This window comes from Marmota flaviventris, chromosome 4, assembly GCF_047511675.1.
Source record: "Marmota flaviventris isolate mMarFla1 chromosome 4, mMarFla1.hap1, whole genome shotgun sequence".
In the NCBI taxonomy this organism is placed as follows: Eukaryota; Metazoa; Chordata; class Mammalia; order Rodentia; family Sciuridae; genus Marmota; species Marmota flaviventris.
Window position 1 is genome coordinate 164,439,007 of NC_092501.1, and position 12,159 is coordinate 164,451,165.

Consider the following 12,159-nt stretch of genomic DNA (forward strand, 5'->3'; position numbering starts at 1 on the left):
GCCGCGGCGGCCGACAGGGGCGGGGCATGGGCAGAGCCGGGGCAGGGGCCGGGCTGGCTGCTGCACCCCTTTCCTGGCCCTCGAGGCCCAGCTCGCGCCTCTCGCGGCCTCTCTGGTCAATAAAGGGGGATGAGCTTGGCCGCCCTCCGCGGCCCTCTCCCCCGTTTCGGTGAGCGGTCCCGCGCCGAGCTCGGGGTGCGCGCGAACCCGCCCGCGCCGCTCTGCGCTGGGCGGTGCCCGGTGCCGGCCCGCGGGGTTGGCGGGCGCGCGGCCCGGCTTGTTTACGAGCATCCCAGTCTCGGCGAGCTCCCGATCGATCGCGGCTCCGCGCCTCCCCGAGGGGGGGCGGTGTGCCGCGGGCGTGGCGCCCGGAACTCCGCCGCGCGTCGCTGGGGCCCACGCTCCGGGGGCGCCCTTCCCCCGCACCCCGCGGTCGTGGGCTCTTTCCGGGGCGTCATCAGCGCCATTCACTTGTCAGGTTCTCGGGAAGTGGAAGTCGGCTGCTGGGGATGTAATAGGAGAAAGGAGGAGGACGTGCCTGCGTAGGAAAATGCGGTTTCCATAGTGTCGGGAGAGGGCGGGCCTGAGGACCCCGCAGCTCCGAGCCGGTCCCTGCAGCGCCCCCCCCCCCCCCCCGCACTCGCCGGGGAGGGGGCGTCGCGGTACCTGCGAGCCTGGCGCAGGCAGCAGCTGCTTGGCGAAAGATGCCCTTGAACTGCTACAAATGTTTGTATCTACGTGGCTTTAGTGACTTTGAAAGTCGATGACAAAAAGCACCCAGACAATTGCATCTCTTAAGTGATAGAGCCACTCTGGAGGGCGGGGTTCCTTGAATTAAGAGCAGAGCAGGCTCCAGAAAGAAAATTTTGTCTTCATGAAATAATTTGTGACAATAGTTTATCTCATAATCTTAGGTTTTTTAATGTTAAAATCCCAGAATTTTGACTTTGAACGTCCCCTATAATTTACCAACGTCTTTGTTTTAAATATAACGATATTTTAAAATGTAAGGAAAAGAATTTAAGATTGAGATTTTTGAAAGGGTGATATATATTTTAACATTTGTATAAGAGGTGACATAAAGATTGGTTAACTTTATGTGCTAAGAGACCCTGAGAGAAGTCATAACGTTCTGCTTTTAACGTGATTATAGTAAGGATTATTGATGAGTAACATACATTTGGGAAGAATAATCAGTATGGCAAATATCATAAAATTTGCCTGAAAGAGTTACATTTAACCATGGTATGAATGACATTTTAAGTGTGTACCTGTGTGTGTGTTTGTGTGTGTGTGTTTGTGCGCGCGCGCGCGCTGTGGCACTGCCCTTAGTCTTTATGGACTTATACTTTAGGTTTATGTTTTTAAATTTTTTCTGTTTTTATGTTGAAATGTATTGCCTAGCAGTATGTCTACTCAGAGAAGAAATACAAAGGGATTCTTATCTTGGAGCTTGAAGAAAATGTGGCCTAATTTTATGAGAGATGCCAATAAGCCTGCCTGTTATGTTCTGTGACCTCGGGTAGCAGATGATGATGATGATGGGTCTCCCCTTATCAACACCATGTGATAATTTATTCTGAGAAAATGTATTATGAAGTTGTTTTACTTTTTATTTCTGACTCAGTACAAAATAGGTTTTCAGCTACACATTGAGCATCAACTTGCTCACCCCTCAGATGTCGGCATGTGTCACCTGTTTTCCTTAGGGCTGTGTTGGCATTAAATGCCAGTATTTGGGTTAATGTGTCAGAAACTTGAAGTTGGCCAGTAGCACTTTCCCCTTGTGCTGCCTCTTGCCAAGGTGGGCAAAAGAGGGAAGGGTGTAGAATTCCAGCCATGTCAGAGACTTTGTCCTATCATGAAGAGGACGAGTCTACAGCAGACTGCAAGCCACTTGTAATCCAAAAGTCCTAGAACCTCCAAGTTCAAGTTAGGAGGTCCAATTCAGTTCTCATTACCAGTCAGCCCATGGAAGCATCTGTAAAAAATTGTCATTGAAAATATCCCAGTCTTCTTCACCCAAGGAGCTATTTTTCTTTCGCCCTTTGCATTGCTAAATAAGCTGTTTATTTTTTGGAACCTTGTTCTGCACCTTGTGATTTTCCAACTGTTCTCGCATACCCTTCAGCAGCAGTCAGCTAATAGCACCTGCCTCAGAGCTCTGCACAGAGGGCTGGGTGCTGCTTGCCTGACCTGATGCCAGCACACAGCCTGGATGCAGGTTTTCTCATAGTTGAGGACCTTTTGCTGAAAGCTTACTTTCTTTCCATGGCTAACAAAATGGCCACATCTTTAAGCAAGGAGGGTTTTGTTTTAGACATAGGCTCTTATGCAATAATGATATTTTTATTATTAAAAGTAAAGGTCCTTCATGGAATAATTTGTCAAGAAGAAATCAATTTTATAAAAATTTTAAATGTGCTACAAATCCATAATACAAACACAATACTGATGGTAATAAGGAGCAGCATTAATTTTCTGTTTCATGTAAGAGAGGCATGTATAGAAAGAGAAGTTAGATGATGATTCACTGCTTCTGAGGTTTTGTTTCTCTTTAAATCTTTACCCTGTAGATGTTTGACACTATTGTGTGTCGAGGTGTACTCAGTCTAAAAACTGACTACGCAGATTGTTAAATAGAATGCTACATAATCATTGAGAATAGTTCTAATTTAAAAGTGTATCTTTGGAGGTACACATTTGAATTTCACAGGTTTATGTCAGAGGATATATTTAATCTTTAGAATGGCAACGTTTCTTCCTCTTTGGATATGGTTAATACTGTGGTTCAGAGCTCATCTAATAAATTTCTGTTTCTGTAATGAATGAACCTTGCACAGACGTTTGCTCATCTAAGGTTCATTATAGCACTTTCCCAGCTTGTTTTTCTGTGCAAATCTCTTTGCTAATACATTTCAACTGAAATTGCACAAGAATTTTGTAACATGCTAGGTCTGTGAGCATAATAGAATGATTTACATGCAAGAATGTAACTGCTGTTTGGATCATTTAGTATCTATGAATGGTATTGCAAACATTTAAAGAATCAGGATTTGTCAAGAGATTCTATCAGTTCTTTGGAAATTGTAAAGGTTTTCCACTGTAGTATTTATTCTGCTCATTTGAAATATTGGCTAACTGATTTCTTTCCTAAATACTTTGGAAAGGATTTTCTAAAATGCTTATTTAGTGTACATATATGGTAGAGCAAACTACCATAACTTAAAACAAGAATTGTTCTGAAAAGTGTATGAATTGAATTGATACTATTTAGAAAAATAACTCTCAGCTAATTCAATATTCACAGCATTTTCATTTTAAATATAATTATGTCAAAGATAAGCACTCAATTAAAAAGTGGATGCTGTTTGGGCTGGGGTTGTAGCTCAGTGGTCGATCACTTGCCTCACACGTATGAAGCACTGGGTTCGATCTTCAGACCATATAAAAATAAATAAATAAAAGTAAAGATATTGTGCCCATCTACAGCTAAAAAAAAAATATTTTTGAAAAAAGTAGATGCAGTTAGGAACTTTGTCTTATCAACCCCTCTGGATTTTATTATGTTTGAATTGGAGAATGTACTTCTATATTAAAAACAACAACTTTTCTAACAAGATTCTCTATGACTGAAGTAAAACGTGACACATTGAGGCTGGGGGCGTGGCTCATCAGTAAAGTGCTTGCCTAGCACAAGAGAGGCCTGGGTTCGAGCTCCAGAACTGTCCCCAGATTACATAATAATAACTGTATCACATTACTGAGCTCAGGGAAAATGATGCCACCCTTCCTCCTTAGACACTGCACCTTTCATGCAATCATTGGCTCCTGTAATATACACTCAAATTTTGTGTGACTAAGTTGATGCTCTGTGTATTATTGCTGTTCTAGCTGCTGGGTTAGAACGTTTTTGTTTTGTTTTATTTTTCTGCCAGAGCAGAACAAAATTGTCTGCTTCTCAGTCTGCACATCATGAGCAGATGACATTAAAAATGTCTCTGAAATGACACAGCTATATTTTCCCGGAGAAGGCGGGGGGATGCGCAGTGGAGATAGCTGGGAGTGACCTTGTGCAGAGTACAAATGTTGCAGGAGGGGGATGATCTGCCTGTGTGCCTTGACCCCACTGTTGATTCTAGGAGCAGGCTCTCACCCTGGTTTTACACTGCTGGGGAGGGGAGGTGACTGCGGGGCAGAGCCGCCTGCTTCCCACCAGGTGCCCTGGGTTCTGCGTTCTGCCCAGGGTTTCCTCTCCACCTCAGAAATCCTCAGCTTTCCTGCAGTTGTCTGTAGGCTGCTTCTAGGTTTGCTTGGGAGTCTGGATTCTAGAGTTGTTTTGAAATTCAACCTTAAGATAACAGGAAATGTGACCCGCTCTTGTGCATGCTGCCACCCACTGGCAATGTCTCTTCCCAGGCAGATTCAAGTGAGTTGTCACAGCTCCAGTGATGGTGACTCTTATGAAAGCCTGCTCACTAGCTAATGCGAATTTGGGGAGGAAGTTGATAGAAACAATTTGAGATAAAACAAATATTGATAATGAGTGACTAAGAGCAGTTATCAGATGACAGGTGAGGAGTGGATACATTATAAATGTGTACTTTTTTTAATGAACAAATAACTATCAAGCTATTACGTTTACATTTTCTAAAACATTTTATATTCTAATTTTCATATCCACTGATCAAGAATAGTTGAATGGAAAATATATATAATGTCAATTAAAAGTTTTAGAAAACTAGCCAATAAACTAAAAAACAAGAGTCTAAATGAAGTGTGGGTTTTTTGTTTGTTTTTGCTTTTGTTTTTGGTATGTTTACTAGATCAAGGAAGAGTTACAATCAAGGTTTATTTGTTTGTCTTGAAAGCTAAATTGTTATTTTGTTGCCCCTACATTCACCTTTAAGTGTCAGATCCATTTTAGAATAAGCTCAAGTCATCTTGAAAGATGTTGGAAAACAGAATTTGAAAAAGTATGGATGGGAAAGAAAATGTTTCTTAAAAATAACAAATAACAAAAGCATATTTTCAAAACTAATAAATTACAAATGGCAATTAATAAATGCCCAATGTGACTGTCACTTTGAGTAAAATTATTTGAACTCACATGTGCAAGATAATTGTTAATGCCAAATGTACCGACTACATTTTTTTCTTAAATTGCTTTGCTCAGTTTGGGCAATGCAAATGATGGAGATATTCAAGTAATGAATATGTCTAACCAGAGCTGTTGTTCAGATAGTGAGGGGTCCAAAGACCTGGTTTATTTGTTGCCAATCATGTGGTACCTTTATCTATCAATGGAAAAAAAAAAAAAAACCCTGATAGATAAAACATCAATAATAGTAATAATTAGTGCAAGTAGTTTATTGGTGTGCTCATGAGGGGACAGCTGAATCTTAGCAGTTTAGGATAAAAAAATCGTTTTTCCATAATGCAGGTATTATGAAATATGATCATAAAACACTTGGTCATTGAGCTGAAGTCTCTTGATTCCTGCATGGGTGATTTTCCACAGTGCCTGTGAGATCCACATCTCCACAATGATAAAAAGATAATTAGCTATGCACATACACATTACAGCTTTTGCCTTGTTTGGAACATTTAAAACAAATGGTATTAACTGAAGTAACTTAAGGGGATATGCAATAGTGAGGTTCACCAGAAAGTAAATAAAGCAGCAACTTGTGAAATTCAGGCAGATGCCTCTTATTGCCATTTCCGCTGACTCTGCTGAATGCAGATTTCGGTTCAGATAAACACATTCTAAGAATTATGACTGGAAGGTAAACGTTGGCCTGCATTCTAATGTTTGCTGCTTCTTTATTAAAATTTTAGATGCCAGCCTAACAGCATCCTGCTAAAAGAGAAAATAATTATATATTTAAAAAATCTTAAAATATATCTCATACAGAACACCTTTTTAGGTAGCAAAAGTGAGATTTAAAAATCCATATTACCCACAGTTAGCAAAAAAAAAAACATACACAAAAGATGAGATACATTGATTCTCTAACACTGGATATTTTTCTGATTTTATTTAGGTAAATTTGTACCTATTTTAAAAATCTCTTCACACAAAATCTCTAATGCAATTTCCAGTGGTTGCTCTAATCCCTCAAATCATGAATGTCAAAAGAAATTACATACAGATAATTATCTGTGTCATCCACAACTTGAAATGTAAAAAATCAGCAAAACTTGAATTCCTAAGATGTGTTCAGTATTTGTCAAGTTTTAACTTTAGGAATCAAGAACATAGGTCTTTGCTTCTTTAGCTTTTTATCTAAATAACATACTATTTTCCTTTCATGTCTGAGAAATTTCTTTTTCACTTGTACCTTTTGTTAAAATATTATCACATAATTTAAAAACCAACAGTGGTCATCTGTGATCATAACTATTAGCTGGCACTTTTCTTAACTATCTAATGTTTTGTTTTAATTCCTTTGTTTTAATTGCTGTTTTTGCCTCTTCTTATTGATGGTAGGGGACCGGGAGAATGATTTTCATCTTTGGGCCTGGACAGTTTCACAGAATATCAAATACAACATCAGATTTTATGTTTGCGAAAATTCCAGGAAAAGGTGTCGTAAAGATGAAGAAGAAAATATGCATTGAACTTCACCTTGGTTAAACAGATTTATCTTCTCATGAAAATTATGTTTGCACTGGGAAGAGAGACAAGGAATAAATACAAAAGAACAAGGAGAACGTAAATGGAGGCGACTTTAAAGTGAATCTTGCTTTAATACCTTTTATTTTAACCTGCGGATTGAAGGTGAGCCTTATTGTTGATGTGATCCAGTGATCCAGCTTCAAAGAGGCCTCAGGTTTCCACCTGTGCTGGGAGATGCCTTCCAGTGGCTTCCACAGAAGCCGCCAGGTGCCCGAGCTCTTGGGTGTTGGCTTGACGGTGTGAGTGGTCTTGTTCGCCTGCACCCTTCATTTCCACCTGTCTCTCATGTGGGTTGCACGGCTTGTTGATTGTCTCTGGTTCTTTTTTCTTTCTCTTGTTGATTTCTTAGGAGGGGAAAACCCTTTTAGCGTGCATCCAGGTAGGATCAAAGTTTCGAACATAATAATGCATAAGGAATACATTTAAGTGTAACAACCCAGTGCCCCTTTCACAGATGAGGGTTGTCTATTTAGAAGCAATTTGTGGTGCTTAACCCCTGTCCTCGCTTTCCAAGTTATCAGCCAAACATTTCACAGGAAAGGAAGACAGTAAATAAAGTCTGTAAATGACATGCCACGAACATGAGTTCAGCCAAGCTCTGGTGATTCTGTGAGTTCATTTTAAGGTTGTGTTTTCAGAGCTGCTTTCCACAGCAGCATCGCCTGAGTCCATGGCTGGGAGGTATCCACCAGTGTCCAGTGGTGCTGAAGACTTCTTCCTGGTTACAATTATCTGGTGATGTGATACCAACCCAATGGCATGTTGGATTCTGCCAAATTCATCCATGTGTCTCAAGCTCCTGCTTTGTGCTATACACTGTCTGGTCCCAAGGGCAACAAAGTGCAAACCCAGACCTGTGTCTGCAGGAGGCATGGTCTTCCCTGTCTCAGGCCCCACCTCCTCTTCTGGTTAAATCAACTGTGCACAATCCTGGCCTCCTCTAATAGAGCCAGTTCAAGGGGCTGTGCTCACCTCTGAAACCCAGACTAGGGTGTGTTCCCCTGGGGGCAAAGCAGCCTTGCTTATTTCATGCTACAAAGAAGTGGGTTCTCAAGCCAGGGTGTCCCTGAGACACCCGCCCCTCCTGCCTCCTAGGGGTGGCCTCTTCACATTGCTCCAGGTGCTTGGGGTCAACAGGAACAAGGAAAGCCTTGCTGCTTTCTGTCCATGATTCTCTGACCCAATCGCCTGGCGTCCTGTGCCATTATCTCATTATGGGTACAAGGCTCATTCTCCTATTAGGAAAATGGAATGAAATCTCAGATCCCAACCGTGTCCTTAGGAAGCACACAAATGAAAGGGAGGTGGAGAACCTACTTGCAAAGAGCCACATCCACAGGCCAATTTAAGCACAAAAATAAATCCAACGACACAGGACAAGGTAGTGTGCTATGAAGTTGGCCTTTCGTTGCGTTAAGAGGCAAGAAAGATGAGGTCGACACAACCAGCAAACATACACAAAGGCATGTAAAAGTCAGATCCCTGTCTTGTTTTACTAAAGTCCCAGGTGAACCAAAGAATTAAATATTAAAACATGAAACCATAAAACTTAGGAAAAGAAGAAGAAAATTTAAAATTTGACTTTCTAGAATAGAATTTAATTTTGTAAGGAAAAAACAGTAAAAGAAAAAGTAAAATATGAAGTGCCCGGGGAAAAGATGTCACTGCCAATATCATGGTGGAAGTATTAATTGTTTGTTTCATGTCCTAAGTTCTACAAGAGAATAAAGAAACCAAAATGCATTACAGATATTGGCAATTTGAACACAAAGTTCCCAGTCACGAAAGTAAGTGTAGAAGGACCTTGAACACCCGGAAGCTGGCTTATGTTTTCTGGTAATAAGACAAATGCAAATCACCACTGCAGCGGACGCAATAGTTCACCTATCAGACTGGCACACACCAAGCAGTTGGACTCCGCAGGGTGTTTGCAAACTGTTGGGAAGAGGGTTCTTCCATGGCTGCAGGGGGTGCAGATGGAAGCCACACCTGTGCAGGGCAATTGGACTGCACCCATCAAAACATCCAGACAGAGCCCAAGTGCCTGGATCCTTGACTGACTTCTAGGAATCACTCTGCATTGTGGCAGGATTCCTTTGCCAGGGTGCCCATGGCATATTGCTGGGGATATGAAGGTGCAGACGCAGTCATTGAGCTCTTGTCTGGAATGGCAAAAAGTTTGTGATTCACTCTTTAAAGGACATGACACGTAGTAGATGCTCTATGCACTCTTGTTAAAATTGTTGGGCTTTTTTGGATTGTATTTCTGTAATATTTTCTTCTCCAGTGTGGGTTTTGTGTGTGTGTGTGTGTGTGTGGTGGGGGTGGTTATGGTTGTTGAAAAGTGCACAGAAATGTATGTGTGAAGGTCCTTGGGACCTCCTGCCTGGCCTGTCACACACAGCCAGTGAGTGTTTGCTGTTTCACTCTGTGTCCTGTCTCATTGCCTGGGAGTCACATGTCGAGGACCTGATGGAGCCTGTCCACTCAAGGAGTGAAGCGCTGACCTCCCAGGGTCCAGGGAGGCTTGTTTCCTAATGGTGACTGGGAATCCCAGAGGGTGCCTTGGAATGGTCTGGAAAGCAGGGCAGCAGGAGCCTGACCGGGACAAGAGGTGACTGAGCTGAAGGCTGTGGACGCACCTCCTGCTTCTGCAAGTCCTTCCTGTCAGCCCGGCGTCCTTCTCATGCCTCACTGTGTAATCTGGAAGATCACGGGTAAGTGCCCAGGAGAGAGGGTGGGTATTTAATAAATATCCCTATGCTCAGCTTCAGGAAAGGAGTGATTTTTTTCAAACCATTGCAGGTGGGGGAAATAAGGAAAGTCAAGATGGCTGAAGGCTTTTTTTTTTTTTTTTTTTTTTTTTTAGAGGAAAAAGTATACTCTGGCAGGGAAGAGAATTAAACTATAAAATCCAAAGTCTGTTTCTGATGCTATTATAGTCATCTAGAATTTATTTCTCCTAATTCCTAGTTTCACAATACTACAAGGAGGAAGTGTATCATCTTTGGAGCTGGAGAGAAATCTACCTGTGGTTGGAGAAGGAGCTGGGGTGGGGTTCCAGCCACCCGTAGTTGCTTGAGTAGAGGACACCTATTCTCAATGGCCTTCTGTCTGGGGAGTGAGTGAGAGCTCTTATTGCAATGGAAACAATCCTTTCCTTATTTTGAGGTCATTTTCCATATAGTAGAAATTAGTTCTCTCCCAGTACTCTAACACTGGATTCCCAAACTCCTGTTCAACTGTGAAGGGATCATCAGTTTAGAACGTTTATATCCAAGCAGAGATTTCCTTTGAACACAGAAAACAATATCCGTCCTGGTAAAGTGGAAAATATTTTCAACTGAAAAGCTTAATAAAGAGAACATTACCAGTATCTTAAGTTCTCTGAATAGCTTCGTCACTATTTTAAATTCTGTTTATTTTTCATTGGCTGCTTTGGGGTTTTACCAAATATGGATGCGTTGTACTGTTATTTAAGCATTATAGAAACGTTAACATAACTATTGTGTTCTGCAGCTTGCTTCTTTTCTTAACATGCTTGGTATTTTTCACTGGAATATACCCCACACAACATAAATATGTGCAATTCAGTATTTTTTAATGTATTCATGATGTTGTGAAATGCACCACCACTATCTAAATGTGGAACAGTTTTCTTCTTTTTCTTTTTTACATACAATTTAATGTGCTATTTTCATGTATGCATACATCATGAATTGATTGTTTTCATCACTCCAAAAAGCCTTCCCAAATCCTTGTGCTCAGGAGTACTCATCCTGATTCTCACCTCCAGCCCTTGCCAAAAATCACTGCCTTCCATCTCTACGCCACAGTGTGCTTTTGAGCAGCATCTACATTAATGTATGCAGCTGTAGTTCATTAAATTCTAATAAATGCATAATAAGTTTTCATATCTGCTAGTGGAAATATATGTTATATATGGTTGTTTATTTTTTAAATTTTAATGCTAACAGAATTTTTTAAAAGTAAATTTGGGGCTGGGAATGTGGCTCAAGTAGTAGCGTGCTCACCTGGCAGGCTTGAGGCACTGGGTTCAATCCTAAGCACCGCATAAAAAAAATAAATAAAAATAAAGATATTTTTTAAAAAAGTAAATTTAACAATCATATGCATTTTAACAGCTAAAGTTTCCTTTAACAATTACTCCTTATCACACATATGTATTCTCATGCACACTCTTCTGGACAGAGGAGTGAAGTTGCCACTATTAATTCTGCCCACCTTCAATTTTAATGCATAATTAAAAATTCTTAAGTGAACAAGTTGAAAATTCCACCAAAACCATTGACTCCCAAATTTCTCCACTGACTTCTAGGCATTGTTCACAACATACCAAGTACTAAAGCTTTATATGAATCTGTTCCCTGATTTCTTGCCTCGTCCTGCTCCTGATGCTGTAATGAGCGGCCATTCCGAATTCTACTCAAGTTTACTCAAGTGTCCACTGTCTTTGGGATTTTAGGCTTTGTTCATTTTGTTCGAATTTTTTCCCTACCTCCAAATTCTCAAGTGTTTGACCCCATATTTCCTTTCTTGGGGTTTGGCTTTTGTTCACCCGTCTTATGTGTTCGTGCGTGGCGTGGGGCAGTGGCTGGAGTCACTCTTCCCCTACTTCTGAAGTGCAAGCTGAGCCTCTGGCTCTCCTCTCTGGTCTGAGCTGACCCACGAGTCTCCTGGAATCCACGGGCAGCTCTGCTCCTCTGTAAGCCTCCTCTTGTGCTGATTGCTTATTCCTAGGCCAGAATGACACTGTCTCAACTGCTGTGTTTCTAAAGCCAGTCTCCCTGGCTGCGGACCACTGCCTTCACCTGCTCATCAAGAGCTCCTTGAGAGAAGAGGGGAGGGGAGGGGAGGGGAGGGGGGATAGTAGAGGATAGGAAAGGCAGCAGAACACAACAGACACTAGTATGGCAACATGTAAATCAATGGATGTGTAACTGATGTGATTCTGCAATCTGTATACGGGGTAAAAATGGGAGTTCATAACCCACTTGAATCAAAGTGTGAAATATGATATATCAAGAACTATGTAATGTTTTGAACAACCAACAATAAAAATTAAAAAAACAAAACAGTAAAACCAAAAAAAAAGAGCATCTTGGACACTGGCCACCCTTTCCCTTATTCGTTTTGGAGTCAGCTTGTTAGGATTTAAGGACCCACCTTGTTGGGATTTACATAAGTTGAAAGACTGAGCATCTCCAAGATAACTGAGTCCTCCTCCTCACAAACGAGGCACATCCCCCCGATCTTTATAGGGGACTTTACATTTCTCTGTAGTTTCAAATTTTACCCATTCAAGTCCTAAGCATATTTTGTTAGATTTATTTCTAGCACATTGTATATTTTGTTACTCTTGTAAATAGTATCTGCATAAAAATTATATTTTCTTTGTTGCTTGGGTACAGAAATGAAATTGAGTTTTAAATTTATCTTATTTCCACCAAATTTGT

The 12,159-nt window shown here is 41.1% G+C and overlaps 1 long non-coding RNA gene across 1 annotated transcript; it reads left to right on the forward strand.

The window, feature by feature from the left end:
• The first annotated feature begins 7,806 nt into the window (after nt 1-7,806).
• LOC117794733 (uncharacterized) lies at nt 7,807-10,598 on the forward strand. The gene is made up of 2 exons (XR_004618597.2): nt 7,807-9,399; nt 9,656-10,598. It is a non-coding gene; the product is annotated as an uncharacterized lncRNA (long non-coding RNA).
• Nucleotides 10,599-12,159: the final 1,561 nt, after the last annotated feature.